This window comes from Polypterus senegalus, chromosome 15 (assembly GCF_016835505.1).
Source record: "Polypterus senegalus isolate Bchr_013 chromosome 15, ASM1683550v1, whole genome shotgun sequence".
Classification (NCBI taxonomy): Eukaryota; Metazoa; Chordata; class Cladistia; order Polypteriformes; family Polypteridae; genus Polypterus; species Polypterus senegalus.
This window is the reverse complement of record NC_053168.1, coordinates 38,538,119-38,556,323: the sequence shown is the minus strand read 5'-3', so window position 1 is coordinate 38,556,323 and position 18,205 is coordinate 38,538,119. Positions and strand designations below refer to the sequence as shown.

Sequence of the window (18,205 nt, the reverse complement as noted above, 5' to 3'; positions counted from 1 at the left end):
GTCCCTTTACTCCTCCTCATGTGTCTCACACTTTCACTTCCTTGTTGTTCGTGTCATCAAATCCAAACTGACCAATCAGATTGCACAAAGACCTTAGTGGTTTATTATGTAATACATTTATTGTGCAAACAGCAGGAGAATATCAACATGCATGCATATAGCCCTGGCACTTTTTAACTTTAAAAGCTTAGTCTTGAATATTAAAAAAAAATACAGTTTAAATGTGAATCATTCTAATTTCATGTATTGGATGGTAGGCCTTCTATAAATATAAGGGTTCATCTCACTAGTAACCATCCAGCACTAACAACAGATTAATGCACCAAAGTATGCTTTGTGTGCCATAGCCTAGTTGAGAAATTGGATATACTTGAAATCCATTTCCACAAATGAAAAAGATCTAAGAGGGATGGATGGAGACAAGGATTTTTCTGATTAGGTATAAAAGTGATTTGATTTCAAAGTTAGCTACAGTTAAGAAAACTACACTATATTAGGGAACTGAGTCTTAGAACCTAATATAGCAAAACATACAAAATGTTGTTATTATCATTTCATAATCCAAGTATTGGAATAATAAAACATATCAGTCAGTCTCTGGCAGTTCCCATTTCTATTGAACATGAATATCTGTAGTACTAGGGTGTTGCACCGTGTTAGCCATTCTGGATGTAATGATAAGTCAAGCACAATTACACCTTTTATTGGCTAACTGAATAGATTACAATATGCCAGCTTTCGAGGCAACTCAGGCCCCTTCTTTGGGTAAGATGTAATATAATGTAAGATGGATTACATCTTGCCTGAAGAAGGGGCCTGAGTTGCCTCAAAAGCTGGCATATTGTAATCTTTTTAGTTAGCCAATAAAAGGTGTCATTTTGCTAGACTTCTCATTACTGAACATGAAGAAATTATGCTCATTCCATTGGTCTGACTAAGTCCAAAATGTCAACCCAAGGGTCAGAACCAGAAACATGAAAAGTTAAGGAAATAGTGTATAGGACATGCAGCCAGAATTGTAGTCAGGAAACAATGAGGGAAAGTTTGATAACCGAAAATAAAATGGAACATAGAATCAAAGCCGAATCGAACGTCAAAAAGCAGTGCAAAAATATTTGCATCTGGCAATTTAATAAAAACAAAGAATGAATGCAAAGGTCTTTGTGGGGAATCCATGATCTTGGGTAATCATGAAGTGCACAGCTTGATCTGCGTTTCTTTTTCTCATATCACACACTTCTTTCTTTATCAACCACTGGCAAAGCAACCAATAAAAAAATAACTCAAAATAGTGATGACCATAAGAAAAACAGCATGACAGTACTGGGGAATGTTATTTATGTTTTGAATTATTCAAATCTCTCTATTCTAAGGGAAAATCTCGAGATGAGACAAGACTATTTCCAAGAGATTTTTTCAAGTCCCACCCTCCTCTCAACCATTTACAGTTAACGGCCCACGCACACGACCCTCTCACCTCTCATTTTTGTGAATGCTTTTGCCAGACACAGTTCCTGCGCTCTCAGCTCTTATAAATTTGTATGTTTTCCTCACTTTAAGTTCCCAATAAAAGAAGACTTATTTTGTCCAAATCTTAATGAAAAATGTAATCCCGAAGGGTTATCAACAGAAGAAATGAGTACACAGGCAATCCTAGCACCGAGAAACAATGAAGTCAAATGAATTAACGCGAAAATTGTCGATCGGTTACACAGCAAATTGGTTAAATGCGTATCAATAGACTATGCTGAAACAGTTGGTGGAGATTGTGCAGAAGATGAAAACCACCGGCCGAATTATTGTTGAAAGAAGGATGTATCGTAATGTTATTGCATAATTTATGTATGAGTGATGGGCTGTGCAATAGGACATGATTAGTTGTATTCAAAATAGGTAGAACAATTCTGACAGGCAACAAGAAAGGTAATGTAGTACATTGTCCGCGGAAAACATTCGACACCAAAGGAGATCTTGATATGCCATTCGTATTAAAACATTTACAGTTTCCTGTTAGAATAGCTTTTGCTATGGCAATTTACAAATCACAGGGCAAACTTTCGAAAAAGTCGGTTTATTTATTAAAGAGAAAGAAACGATATTCACTCACGGGCAGTTATACGTTGCGTTGTCACAATTTAACTCCAAACAAGGAATCAAAATTCAAAGCGATATTGATGAAAGTTAATTACGAATATTGTTGTTACTGAAGTTTTACAGTAAAAGTGTATATTTAAAAAGTATTTGTGTATTAATTTCAAAGCCAAACAGAACAAAAACATATAACACAATGAATACCTCTAACGCAACATGAAACAATTTTCTTTCAATTTATTATGTTTTACTATTTTTTACTATGGTTAATTACTCACTGTAATGTAAAATAGTTAGGTCTATTATGCATATGTAACAATTCCCATGAAAATAACAATCTGTTTAAATTGTACATCCGCTTCCCCATATGTGAGTGGCAGAGCAACAAAGTGGCCAGTGCGTAGAGCCCACCTGGGGGTTGGCAAGCGAAGTGAGCAGGCCCCCTAGCTGTATTAAATACGAAAACAAATGTAACCATGTGAACACAAGAATACTTGACCTCTAAAACTCCTAAATAAAGTCTCAATAATTTTTAGAGGCCAAGGAGTGAAACACCAAAAACAAAAGCCTGGTCATGACACCTATGATGATCTTCAGAGGCAGTCATTTATATTTACGAGCAAATTAACTATCTCTTAATGTTAGGAGCAGAAAAGTAAAGGAACAATAAAAAATTTTAATTTGCAAAGGGATTGTTTACAGTAAAAAACTTCTTCTTTTCTATCAGGGGTCACCACAGTGGATCATCTTCTTCCATATCTTCCTGTCCTCTGCATGTTGCTCTGTTACACCCACCACCTTCATGTCCTCTCTCACCACAAAACAATGGTAAGAAACTCAAAACACACTGAAGTGGATCCAGCTACCTGAAACATTGTAACGTATAAAAGAGATGCAAAAATGAATGGATAGCTGAAAAAAAATGGTTAACTACATAAACAATTAATCGCAAACAATCCACAGAAAGGATGTCTGGAAAAGGGAATTAATAAATGTTACTTGAATTGTATTACAATAAAATTTAATTGCTTTTGTGTGTGTAACTAATGATCTTGGAAAAACCAGTGTAATAGGCACTGTACATACACTAACTACACACAAGGACCTGCTTCAAATTGAAAAAGGCTGACGCCACACATTGATTCTGTATTCACACAACGGCTTTTATATACTGTACATCGTGTTCTTTAACTTCACATAACTAGAATAAAATTTGCATGACAATATTTCAAACTGAGATGTTTGCTTCATGGTGGAGAGACACTTCTATTATTGCAGTTCTGGGGAAGATTTGCTACTATTCAGCAAAACCCACGTCTAGTGGAGAAAGACTATAGACATCTGGAAGGCATGTACATATGATCTGGCAAGGGTTTGGAGCAAAATAGTTCTTACTATTCTCTCAGCCCAGGATTCTTTCATTATGGTTTTTAATTCAACCTGTTTTGGACTACTGAATAACATTTGACAGCCTTTACTGGTTACTTTACATGGGGATGTTATGAAGAATTTTGAAATTGTGTGAAAACAAAGATGGGCTCCTGAATTGTGTGTGAGCTGAAAGGGTCTGTTGGCACGCTCAGAGATTTTTTTGCCACTGTTGTATTTTAGCCATGGTTCCTCCCCTGGCTGGGGGTTAAATGCCATTTTTATGCCGGTCTTGGTTGTTTTTGATTCCTTTGTCTATGTTAACACTGTTGATTATGTAGTTTCCTTATGTTTGTGCATCTTGTCTTAATTAAATTGTGGTTTGTGGGTGGTTCCCCCAGAGGCGGAGCCACCTGCCCATTAGTGCAAGGGACTGCCTTCAGACCTAGAAAGGTGTTGGCAACCCATAGTCCTGTGCAGTTAATTCAAATGTGCTTGGAGTGGTGAGTTTCTTAAATTTGTGATTATTTTTGTGGTTTTGTGATTTATTGGATTTTTGTCATCTGTGCTTTTTGATCACTCATTGGATTTCGTAATGAGAATTTGTTTGCTTTGGATTACCTTTGCTGGTAACTCCTTTGTGCCTTTATGCTCCCACGAACACCATCTTATAACAAAGCCTTTTTGAAAATAATAAATCTTTTATAAAGATCCAGTGTTTGTCCTTATTACTAGCTAGGGTTTGACAGTAATATCCCCTTCTAGATTTTAAGTGATTTTGAGACTTTCTGTGCTTTGGGAACTCTCTAATACAAAACAACTGTAAGGAAATGCTGACCGGGCGGAAGCTTCATCACACAAGCACCAGTTAGTTTTATCATTATTGATACTCCTCTGCCACATTTAGATTTATGTGATGATTGCCCATAAACATTCTGTATTTGTCACAAACACTCATTGTAGACCAAGTTCAAACACACTGAAAGGCAAAGAAGAAATCATGATCACCAAAGAATATTTCTTGTTAGAACTACATATATTTAGGCCTTATCCAAACATATTGCATGCTGCATTAGACTTTAATGTTCCACTGTTAAGGAAAATAAACTTCTAAAGGCTGTGTTTGGCTCCTATGTTTAAACAGACTCACTTCAATAATCACAACATACTTTAAGTTAGCACACTCCCAAATCCTAAAGGCAGAGCTCCAGTATAGCAACCAGATGGGATCTGTTGTTTATGCTATACCTCCTCAAACCATGACACCAGGAGATAATGACATACTCCTTTTAACAACGGTCTCTAAAAGGCCCTTTTTCCAAACTTTCTGTGGGCCCAATATTACCCATCATATTGTCTCATGTAGAAACAAGAGTGAATTTGAGTTAGAGACACTCTACTACTCAGTGTGTTTCATAGCATCTGACAAGTGTCGGAGGTAGACAATAACTCAAGAGAGCAGATTAACATTACAAAGACACACTACTCATGACCCTAAATTGGAAAATGTGAGTTTAGAAAATACATGGATGGATGCAAATGTCTCATAGCTCCAGGAACGCAGGTTCAATTTCTGTTGCAATAACTGCCTTTGCGGTAATACTTTAGTTTAGGTACTGCAAAAATGCTTCTATTACTCATATACTGGTATGTAACAAAGGCTTATTAACAATACAATACAATACAGTTTAATTTTTGCATAGTCCAAAATCACATAAGAAGTGCCACAATGGGCTTTAACAGACCCTGCCTCTTGACAGCCCCCCCAGCCTTGACTCTCTAAGAAGACAAGAAAAAACTCCCAAAAAATAAAACCCTTGTAGGGAAAAAATGGAAAAAACCTTGGGAAAGGCAGTGCAAAGAGAGACCCCTTTCCAGGTAGGTTGGGCATGCAGTGGGTGTCAAAAAGAAGGGTGTCAATACAATACAATACAATTCAATACACAGAGCAGAACAAATCCTCAATACAGTATAAAAATAAAATTGTTAGAAGTACGGAGTAGAATTTAGCAGTAGATGATATCACATAATATGATTTGGATTTGTTTAGAGTCCTGGAGACCTCATTCATCAAGCTGCCTCCCCCATTTGGCCATTCCACAGCTGAAATAGCGCTAATCCGATGAAAGGACCCCTCTTTTTCATGATTCCTGCGATCCTCCATCAGGGATGACTTTACCTTAGGCATAAACAACTTGGCAGGTGGGCCGTGGCACCAAATGCCACATTTGAGTATCAAGAAGAGAAACAGAATAGGTGAGGATTTGTATCAAATTATAACTGTCATGTTATTTATGTTTTAGTGCTAATGACTAACAGCAGAGATGCAGTATGTACAGTTAATCAGCAGCTCTAGTCAGGATATGCTAAACTGAAGTAGTGAGTCTTCAGCCGGGATTTAAAAGCTGAGACCGAAGGGGCACCTCTTATAGTAGCAGTATTAAAACACTTACTAAGCATCAGTGAGGCGGTTAGTCATCTCTGTGCAGTATGGCATATTAAGAACTTTTGATATGTTGGCAAATTGCACGTGAATATGCAGGATCCACAGATCTTATACTAAGATATGCAATATCAAGAGAAACATGTCTCACTTATGTCACCTCTGACCATTCTTATCTGAAGTTATTTTACAACACTTGTGATTGGTTGACAGCTTTAGCAATCATATCCAACTGAAGAGCTGCTGAGCCTTACATCACCACAATTTCTGTCCGCAGATTCTTGGCGGAAGTAAGATTAGGGTAACTTAAGGTTAGGGGTTAGTGTTGTTAAGATTAGGAATTTGTGTGGTTAGCGTGTAGTGTAGATGTGAGGTAACATCACTACTGCCGTGAAACTGCTGCTCATTATATTTAGTGATTTCCACCAAGAAACGTTGCGATCAAAAACTCCAGTGATGTATCCAAACTGTGGTGACTATGGCTCTTTGCAGTTGGATGCTTCTCAACGTAAGGGCTGGACCAATTGTAATTATACTTCGAACCAGGGGTTGGCACTGTCACTTAATATCTCTTCTCTTCCTCCCCATGGAGAAAGGATGATTGATGGACCAACCTCCAATATGACATCACTTCCAGTTTCTTTAAAACCAGCTCCTCCTCCATCTTGAGGGAATTAGATATAGTCCCGTTTGAGAAAACATATTCGCATTTATTGTGTTTTGTCAACATCTTTTTCAATTACACTGGGATCAGTTTAGTGGACCGAAATCTTAATGATTTCTTTGGTCTCATTATTGTACAGTATATGTGTAATAGATGCATGTTTACAGTAGCCAAACTAAAGTAGTACAGTCTATGCTTAGTTTGTACATCCCCCCTAGATTCATGTGGGGTTCCCCTCATTTACACCATGATGTGCATGCTGAATTGATTCTAGATTGTAAAAATAGTCTGGCATATACTGCAATTGTGTTCCATCCAGGATTGCTTCCTGCTCTGTGCATAAGTGTTGCTGGGATAAGCGTTTGCTTCTCGTATCTTAGTACTGTAATTGAAAGGTCAGGCTCAGAAGATAGATGAACATCTACTGTAGGTAGATATTCATTTTTTCTACTTCCCAAATGATTCCTGCAGTTACTTTTTATGTACATGCAGTTACTCTTTGTAAATCACTCCGAACAGACTAAGCCTCTAAATCAGTATAAAAATAGTATTTTTATGGAATTTCTATGTGATAATTCAAGCAACATACAATATATATGAAAAGTCTGTATCAGTTCTGTTGTCTGATGATTACGCTTAAACCTAAGACATTGATCCCATCAGTTAGCACCTGTATTTGCAGAAATTTGCACTCAGTCTTTGACTCAATGTAATGTCTCTGTCTGTTTCAAAGAATTCACAATTGCCCCCATGTCTAACAAGCAAAACATTTGAATATTTGATTCTTCGGCATCTGAAATCTGTCACAAATTCTCTACTTGACCTACTACAGTTTTGACCTAGTGTGGTGCTGAGGTGTCACCTGTTACACGGCTGTGCTCAGGTACTAATCTGGGATCCTGAGGTGGTTCATCCTGTAGTGGGTTCCGCAATGTGTTGTATTAATAATATATGCTTCTAACCTCAACCTCTAACAGTTTGCTTACGGTGCCAACACGTCAGTTACACATGGCTCTCTACTATGTCTTGCAGCATTTATGCATCTCAGCTACTTAAACTAGAAACTTATTTGTGGATTCAGTTCTGCATTTAACACAATCATACCAGAGTTTCTCTTTATGAATCGGCACTGTGCCACATGTCTTTGGATCTTTGACTTTCTAAGGAACAGACATCAGAGCATGGAGATGGATGAATGTCAGTCAGAGTCCCTGACACTGAGCCACAGGGTCCCCTCAGGGCTGTGTTCTGTCTCCACTCCTTTCTTCTCTCTCTACATCAATGACTGCACCTCCAATGACCCATCTGCTAAACTGCTGAAGTTTGCTGATGATACCACTGCTGATTGATCTGATCTCAAATGGGGATGAGGTGTCATATTGGAGGGAGGAGGATTGGCTGGTGAGTTGGTGTGCCCTCATCAGTCTTAAATTAAATCCTTGAAAACAGGTGAAATAATTGGTGATTTTAGGAGACACACATTACCTATAACACCCATTGTTATAAATGGAGTCACTGTAAACAGGGTGGAATCATTTACATTTCTTGGCACAACAATCACTCAAAATCTAAACTGGGATGAAAACATAACTGCTCTTATCAAAAATGCTCAGCTGTGTGTTTTTTGTTTTCCTCTGTCAGCTTAAAAAATTGAACCTGTCCCAATCATTGTTGGTCAATTTTATCAAGCTGTTTTTGAAAGCATTCTCATTTTCTCAATAATAGTCTGGTATGGTAAGGCATCTTCACACTCGAAAGATTAACTGCAGTGTGTTATTCGGAAAGCAGAAAAGACTGGGGCCTGGAAGTGGACTCCATTGAGGTCCTGTATACACCATGGGTCAGGGCCAGAGCCGGAAATATAAGGAAAGACTACATTGATCCAGGCAAGCACCTCCTTCAGTTTTTACCATCATGAAAACGTCATCAGTTACTAAAGGCAAGAACTGCTAGAAATAGAAAGGGTTTTCTACCTTAAATCTGTCACTTAAAAACTGTCCTTGATTTATTTCTGTCCTTTCCTGAATTCTAAACCCCTCTATCTAATGTAAATGAAGTTTATTTTGAATTTATTTTATAAGGACCAACTGGGCAGGACTGCAATTCTACATTACTGTATTGTTTTACATATTTGTGTTTAGTGCAATATGTTGTCACTACTACTGTATATAATCTTGCGATGGTGGCATGTATTGTATATTTTTTTGCCTAATTGCATTTACTATGTAATGGGTATGGATGTAATACCAGAAGAAATTCCAAGCAATTACTGTCTGGAAATAAATAAAGTTCAATTTCAAAATCACTGAGCATATACACTCACCTAAAGGATTATGAGGAACACCATACTAATACGATGTTTGACCCCCTTTCGCCTTCAGAACTGCCTTAATTCTACGTGGCATTGATCAACAAGGTGCTGAAAGCATTCTTTAGAAATGTTGGCCCATATTGATAGGATAGCATCTTGCAGTTGATGGAGATTTGTGGGATGCACATCCAGGGCACGAAGCTCCCGTTCCACCACATCCCAAAGATGCTCTATTGGGTTGAGATCTGGTGACTGTGGGGGCCATTTTAGTACAGTGAACTCATTGTCATGTTCAAGAAACCAATTTGAAATGATTCGAGCTTTGTGACATGGTGCATTATCCTGCTGGAAGTAGCCATCAGAGGATGGGTACATGGTGGTCATGAAGGGATGGACATCGTCAGAAACAATGCTCAGGTAGCCTGTGGCATTTAAACAATGCCCAATTGGCACTAAGGGGCCTAAAATGTGCCAAGAAAACATCCCCAACACCATTACACCACCACCACCAGCCTGCACAGTGGTAACAAGGCATGATGGATCCATGTTCTCATTCTGTTTACGCCAAATTCTGACTCTACCATTTGAATGTCTCAACAGAAATCGAGACTCATCAGACCAGGCAACATTTTTCCAGTCTTCAACTGTCCAATTCTGGTGAGCTTGTGCAAATTGTAGCCTCTTTTTCCTATTTGTAGTGGAGATGAGTGGTACCCGGTGGGGTCTTCTGCTGTTGTAGCCCATCCGCCTCAAGGTTGTGCGTGTTGTGGCCTCACAAATGCTTTGCTGCATATCTCGGTTGTAACGAGTGGTTATTTCAGTCAAAGTTGCTCTTCTATCAGCTTGAATCAGTCGGCCCATTCTCCTCTGACCTCTAGCATCAACAAGGCATTTTCGGCCACAGGACTGCCGCATACTGGATTTTTTTCCCTTTTCACACCATTCTTTCTAAACCCTAGAAATGGTTGTGCGTGAAAATCCCAGTAACTGAGCAGATTGTGAAATACTCAGACTGGCCCGTCTGGCACCAACAACCATGCCACGCTCAAAATTGCTTAAATCACCTTTCTTTCCCATTCTGACATTCAGTTTGGAGTTCAGGAGATTGTCTTGACCAGGACCACACCCCTAAATGCATTGAAGCAACTGCCATGTGATTGGTTGATTAGGTAATTGCATTAATGAGAAATTGAACAGGTTTTCCTAATAATCCTTTAGGTGAGTGTATAGGAGACTTCTTTTTTACTATATATACAAAGTAGTGTGCAGTTTGGTTTTCATTAGATGAGTGACTGAATATTGTACTTTCTTATTGTACTTTCTTACTCTTTTAAGGAAACCACAGACAAAGACTCTGAAATATACAAAATAAAAGCAATCACTGATATGCCAAACCCAGTAGACATTTTACAGCTTGGGCAACTTCTATACATGGTAAATTATCTGGGTAAGTTCATGCTAGGTCTTTCAACAGAGATTTATCCCACTTATGACATCATGTTGATAGGGAAATATTTTTAATTACAGGTAACAATGTAATGCAGTGGTTAGTGCAGTCAACCGATGCAAAGGCATGTGGATCACAGCTTGATGTTGAACTAGCTTGAACTCCATGAAACCTTACATTCCTTTCATGCCCAGAAGGAGTTTCCTCCATAGTCCATGTGGTGCAACCCAAGGCACACTGGAGTTAACCAATTAGCCCTTGTCCTTCTTCAACTAGTCCAGAATGCTGTGGCCAGTCTCCTAACAGGCACATGAAAAGGTAATCACATTACACCAAGTTTAGCTTCTCTTCACTGACTTCCTGTTTGCTACGGGACTGAGTTTAAAATTGTATTGTTTGTTTTTAAGTCTCTGAATGATTGAGCCCCCTCTTATCGTACTGATCTCTTACTCCCCTCGCAATCACTGGGGTCTTTTGATCAGAACTTACAGATTTTGCCGAGATCTACACTTAAGCTTAGGGGGGACTGCCTTTGCAGTAGCGACCCCTAAGCTTTGGAATAGTCTTCCATTTTATCTTAGGTCAGCACCAACTTCACTCACCTTTAAATTCATTTCAAAATCCTATCTTTTTGTCTTCGCTTTTTAAACTTGCATGAGGGTACTGTTTTTTAATGTATGTATATATTCTATTCTATGTATGCATCTCTATATTTATTGGTGTATTTATGGAAACTATTACAGCACTTCAGTCAACAGCTATTGTTTTAAATGTGCTCTTGAAATACAATTGACTTGGTCAGATCGCCCAAGTGGGGGCACAGGTGTGCCCTTGTGATGATTTACTGCCCTCTCCTGTATCAGTTCCTGCACTGTGCCCAACGCTGCATGATTTTTAAGAGTCTTTTGCAATTATTACTTTCCAGTCTACCCTTATCCCAGTTCAGCTTTATTTTAAACTATTTTCTTGCTTTAGCACCCTCTTGTCTCACGTTCTAAGATGACAAAAAAATCTGGAAAAATTGCAAGATTCTTGTGATTAGCCAGTAAAGCATGGCTGAACGATAAAATGGACTCCGGCACTACACTAAAACTAGTTATTGTTTTATTCATTCACTTACATAAGTAGAGAGTGCTGGTATGTGATCATTACTAGTAATAAAAGTGAATTCCTGATCAATCGGATAGTTTTGTACTCACTCACCCTGCTCAATAATCACAAAAAAGAGATATTCTTAATTCTGGTTTTGCTAAGTTATTTTCTGATAACCAGCGAATATCTGTTAGCCACAAATGCTTGTGGCTTGCTCGCGTCCGTGGATTTCCATTTTATGTGCAAAGTCTTTTTTGCTTCTCCAGCTCAAGCGAAGCCTGGAACTGCTGATAAGATTATTTGAGTCAATTAAAGAATGATTTATACCCGAAGCTGGCGCCAGTTTGATCCAGCACAATTCAAGCCGGTTCGCCTCTGATACGTGCCCTTTTCATACTGGCGCGTCGTAAACCGCAGGTTGTGCACGCACCTTGGATCGATCGCGGTGAGGTAATTACCGCAACAATGAAAATGAGAGGCAGGACAGGCGTATCAAATTAGGGCTATTTTTAGCTTACAGGGTGAGATATATACTGATTTGAAGCCAGAATCTGACGTAAAACACAGAGTAAAAGAAGACGCAAAAAAGAGGCGGTGTAAATAAAGCAAAAATGCGGACTGAATAAAAATGAGGGCTTCTGTCCAAAAACAGGCACCCCTGTTGCGCACCTATCACGTGCCACACGCTCCAGGCTGATGTGTGAATAACAACCCACGAAACTATACAAAGCTACGGAATAATTAAGGGCGATTCCCTCTTGCTTCCTTCGCTTTATCTTGTCTACGCACACTGCGCGGCTGCCATCCTGCCGCTGTTACAGGCATGCCAGTTTATATGACTGGCACAGCTGTACCGTCGCTTTCACACAGTAAAATCTGGGACAATGAGAAATGCTGGATGCTGGCATCGATCGATCTTTTTGTCTTGCTTTTTTGACACATGCAAATCAAATGCCATCCAACGCCAGTCTGTTATTTACCTATACTGCGTTAAAAAACCGCAGCTTCTGTACATACTAGTTAGACATTCAAATCAGAAACACAACACCGTGTTACGTCTGACAAAGTGAATTTTCATAGTATATGTAAAGCAAACCTAAAATCTATAAATTAATTAATTTTCTGACTTCTTTTTAAATATGGTTTCACGGATAATCCAACGGGCTCAAAGTGACAGTCCGGCATGAACAGGTCCCAGACGAGTTGCTCAGCCTAGCATCTCCCACACCTTAACAATGTAGAGTCTCCAGAAAACAAGCCTGTCTAATTTGGGGTTGTCTGATTTTGGGAACGAAAGGCGAGTACCAAATTCAAGAATCAAACTGGTGTCTAATGTTGTGATGCGGTTATGCCATCTGCCAAGCCACAGTGTTTTTAGAATATGACGTGTTTTACGACTTCGCTACTTTTTTGGATCTTCAGTTATGCTTTGAACAAAAGGCTCACCAACAAAGGCTAAATTATTCACTGGTTAGATTACAGGTAACTGTTGGACGTAAAGCATCACCCAACAAGAGTCCGCATAAAGCTACTCGAGTGAATATGCCACGCACTGGACTTTAGATAGACGCACATCGCAAGATATTTAAGGGTTACCTAAACGTGAGGCTGTTACAAAACTGGCAAGATAGAAGGAAATCCAAGTGCGACACACCCGGCACATCTGATTGTGCCCTGCTCTGGTGCCACACCAGTGTTCTTGTTATTTATTTATTTTTGTGAGCCGGGACTCCTCCCTTTTCTAATCAAACACATTCACTTGCTGGATTTAACCCGATCCGCTCGCAAAGCGCCTGGAGCTACGAGCGACTGCTACCACCACCACCACCACCACCATCACCATCATCACAGCTGCTGAGCGCAGGGGAGAACGTAAGCTGTGCACACACTCGCGGTCACTAGCGGAATTGGGCGCGTCTGCTTCGCACTGAGAGCAGGTAAGAAAAAAAGCAAAGGGGAAGACAAATAAAATGCCTGTTGCGCGGAGGAATCGGTATTCTCAAAATTTGCAGATTTCTTTTATTACAGTTGTGGGATATGCTAAACGTTGTTGCAGTAGATATTTTACACGTTTATTCGTTGGTCTGATCCCTATGCCCATTTTTTCCTATGCGTGTTTCAGGGTAGAGGTGTGTGTGTGTGCATGTTAATCCAGGTGTTAACGGAAAACTGCATTGATGTCGGGGGACTTTTACTGAAAAAAGCAAGGATGCCGTGGTTGGCTTGGAGCTCTGTGGTCACGATTCAGCATACAGCTTTTTACTGATGTACTGTAAATGCATATTGATGCGAAGCCATTCCTTCAGTATTTACTTCGCAGGCTTTCAGGTACACTCACACATCTTTGAGCCTCTTGTCAAAATACACAGAATCCTTGCTTTTCACTGTCTGACGCAACTCACATATCTTTTGTGCACGATATTAAGCTAACTTTCCGTTAACTTAAAACATCAAACTATAATTCAATGCAAATGATGATTCATAATTACTTTTTGCTTACTTATACTGGCGTGTTTCTTTCTTTAATTTGTATGGATGTTTCATAAAATTAGCCACGGCAAAATGTTGAACTTGGGGAAACATTCACAAGATAAAAAGTAAACCGATTACACTTGGTGTTGAGAGAAGGGATCTTGTGCTTCCCTTTTTTGGGATTTTGTGGATACAGCGATCAGCAAGACTGGACAACAAAGAATCGCCAAATAAATATACAGCCCAGAGGAGCTTTTGTTCACCATGTATACTTTTCTGTTGAAATAGCGCCTATTTGATTTTGGGTGACTAACAATTGCCTGTCAGTTGGAAAGACACAGATGGGGTGAAATGCATAAATAACATTGAAGGAGACACTGGCGCTGTGGAGTCGGGGAGGAATGCGGTGACGGCAGGGCAGGGGATCCACCAGGTGGTTTCCCGTGCACTGGGAAATCCTATAAGGCTGATCGCAAGACGTACTATAGGAGAAGTTCAAAGCGAAGATGCCCACATCGTCTTTGCCATCACTCGGGTGGTCCTATAGGGTGTGTGCACGTGTACTCTTCAAGCAGAGATTTTTTTACGAGCTGCTGTGCATTTCCACTACATTGAAATGAATGCACACAATGGAACATTACATTATTCGGTAAAACATTTTATATACTTTTTTTAAACATGTACAATTGTTCTCCCTGACGCGTGGTTCTGGGTTGGTCCCTGGCCGTCAGCAGCCGCCTTAATCCTGTACTGCAGTTACTGGGTTCACACAGACGGACTTTTTCTAAGATGAAAACCATAGCAGAATGGTGCAATTATAGCTTTATTATTTTTAAAGTAAATAATGTGATTGGTAACGTTACTTGTATTTAAATCATCCACTTGAAACACCAAGCTTCCATAAATTTTAAATACCTTTTGATGTGTTTAGTGCCAATATTTAATTACAGCTCCATATAATCCTGCATGCTGTGCTCAAAACAGCAATGAACAAACATCCATCCATCCATTATCCAACCCGCTATATCCTAACTACAGGGTCACGGGGGTCTGCTGGTGCCAATCCTGGCCAACACAGGGCGCAAGGCAGGAAATAAACCGCAGGGCGCGCACACCCACACACCAAGCACACACTAGGGACAATTTGGATCGCCAATGCACCCAACCTGCATGTCGTTGGACTGTGGGAGGAAACCGGATCACCCGGAAGGAAACCCACGCAGACACGGGGAGAACATGCAAACTTCACGCAGGGAGGACACAGGAAGCAAACCCGGGTCTCCTAACGGCGAGGCGGCAGCACTACCTACCCACTGCGCCACCGTGCCCACCAATAAACAAACAACTAATCTTTTTATATTTCATAGTTAATATTTTTCCAAGGTGTTTTGCACATATTTCAAAAAAGGAACACAGACTGGCTTTGGGTCACAAACTGGAACAGATTCAGGAGCTCAGCCAGCAGCATTGTGAATTTGGACATGAAATCATTTGCAGCTACTATGCACAAAAATCAAATAGACGTTTAAAATATTTAAGTTTTATGTCCTCTATAAATTAATATTACATAAATGAATATAGATCTATGAATAATCCAAACTCATGATGATGTAACGTTGCCAATACACCTGCAATACCAGTTTGTGACAGTGAAGGCTTTGGACAGCCATGGCTTAATCTCTGAAGCTTTTTGTTTTGAGTATTTGATGGATTATCAATTGCTGAATCAATGTTGATTCATTTTCCAGGGTAAGTTCTGCTCTAGCGTCTCATACTACCAGCATGGGCTGTGACCCCGGCAGTGACACTAAACTGAACCGAGCAAATTCAAAACTAGATGGAATCAATTTGGATTTTAAATAGTGTCATGCCTCACCACAAGGTAGACATGAGAACATCAGCAAGAACGCCTCCTGAAGAAATTCAAACTAGAATAAAAGTAGAAACAGGAATATAAGATTAAGAGGATTTTTGGAAGATACCGGACACCTGGAGAAGAATCATCTCCGACAGGGCCGAATGCTTTCTTTTTGGGTTACTGCAGGAAGAGGCAATCATGAAAGTAAAAGAGGAGACAATATGCCTTATTTGTAACATTTCAAAACTGACAGAGCCTAACAAACGGCCCAGTTAAGTGAGCGGTTCCCACAAATCCAAATGAAAGTTCACCAGGAGTTATTTGGCAATCGTAAGGTGGTGCTGAGGTGTCACCCACTGTACTCGGGGTCCCGATCCAGGTGGTTCATCGTGTGGTGGGTGAGCAAAGTGCTGTCCGTGCAGACTCCCCATCTCCCTCTCTCTGTCTCTCAAGGTGTCAAAAGCCCGTCCTTGTCTCGTCAGTTTACAGGTTACGCAGAGTTATTCTACAGCACTGACGTCCATTCTTTTCTAATAGCAGAGTTATAAATGATTGTGTTTCTAAAAGGAACTTTAATCACAGTATTTTGAAACTTGCAGTCTTGCTGACAACTTCACTAATCCAGAGAGGAATTGATATCATATGTATCCTTTTGATTCTTTCCAGACAATTTTAGAATACTGTACTACTTTAGCCTTATCTTGAATAGATAGTGTATATAATACGGATTTTTGCCAAATGAAAATGTTTATAGGAAATGTGTCCAACAGTATATTTTTCTATGGGACCCGACTTCTGATACACAAAGTATTTGAAAACTTTAAACTAGAGCCACTCATTTAAAGTCCTATAGGCCACTGAAACCATAACATTAAGTGCAACCAACATCTTAACATCTTAAAGGATATGTTTGTTTTTTTCAGGTTGAAGTTATTTTTTCACAAGGATGGCATTTATGTTTTCTATAAATTTCTAAAAATACCGTGCTCTCACTGGTGCTTTACAATGGAAGCTAACGGGGCAAGGAGCATCACCGGAAGATGAAAGCTTAAACATTTACCGAACATATCCAAGACAGTTATTGAGTATTGATCCATCACACACGCATTGTAAATTAGTTTATACTTTTAATTTCTGAGCACAAAATCACCAGTCATTTTAAAACAAGACCAACTGTGCATACCATTTTGACTTTTGTCTCCTGCCGCCATATTCTTTCATCCTCCTGGGGCGTGATTTCCATTTGAAAGACCAAATCACAGTAAACGTTTCATGTCACATTGTTGGTTTTGTTTTGATTTATTTCCATATTTATGTGAGGACTCACACAATGAAATAGAAAATGTATTCTTAGTACGAGAAAAATGGTACCAGGAATATGCAATAAAATAAGTAACATTTGATCTGTTTTGTTGTCACAAACATGCAGCGGAAACTCGAAAGGCATGTTTTGTTATATACTGAAATGTTTGCCACTTCACTGGTAAGTTTTAAGGCTTTTATTTTGTTGTGGTGCTTTAGGTCCCATTAGCCTCTATTGGAAAGCGGCAGAGAGCACAAAATATTTTTTAAAATTTACAAAAAACACTTAACTTTAGAATATGATTTCACATGGCAAATAGCGATATACCATGTTTGTGAAGAATCAACTTTGAATTGAAAAATATTGAACTTATTCTTTAGTGTGAAGGTGTATTGTGGCGTTCATTGGACTCCATGTTTAATGTACTTTTCATTCACTGGTTTGTGGATGTCCCTCTCTAGGATACTTGGTCTCACTCTTGGAGAGCCACTTTGGCTTTTCATTGTTAGCAGTCTCATGATTTAAACTAAACATTGCACCTAGCATGAGGTCTGGCTGTAGTATACAGTATTTGTTTTCTGTGCAAAGACAAAGAGCTAATCAAAGCTATCAGTTTCTCTTAGCGTCGTACCTTCTGCTGCACAAATGGAAGTTGGTCATCTTGCCTGTTTGGTTTACATTGATCTGTAATATAATATTCATCAAAATAGATAGCGTGGTGGTGCATAGGTTATTGCTATTGCCTCTGAGCTACAGGGCACTAACTTTATAACTGTTTGTGTGGAATTTCAAGATTTTGTGTTTCAGGGAGGGTTTTTCTCGAAGTATGCATAGTTATCTGCCAAGTTTTAAAGACATACAGTCTAGTTAAGACTCTAAAATTGGTCTTGTAAGAGTGAGTGTAGATGATCAAAATGGAAGTATAGAGGTTGGCACAGAGGAAATGTTGTTGTAAGAAGTGAAAAATTAACATATGTGAAACAGAAATGCAGTACATATCATGTTCTAATAAAGTATAATTTCAACTGTTAACCTTTGCAGAGAATTTATCACAACAAACCAGTCAACTGTTTTAATCTCCGATCTCATATAGTATCTAATGTCATGTTTCTGGCCATAATTATTGAAGACACCGGATACTTTAAGTTTTTTTTTT

At 39.2% G+C, this 18,205-nt stretch overlaps 1 protein-coding gene across 1 annotated transcript in view; it reads left to right on the top strand.

Moving 5' to 3' along the window:
- The first annotated feature begins 12,655 nt into the window (after nt 1-12,655).
- Nucleotides 12,656-18,205, top strand: part of lrrc3b (leucine rich repeat containing 3B) — a 107,939-nt gene continuing 102,389 nt past the window's right edge. Inside the window, exon 1 of the mRNA XM_039737337.1 lies at nt 12,656-13,353. The gene's annotated coding sequence lies outside the window, so the exon portion shown is untranslated. The remainder of the gene's footprint in view (nt 13,354-18,205) is intronic.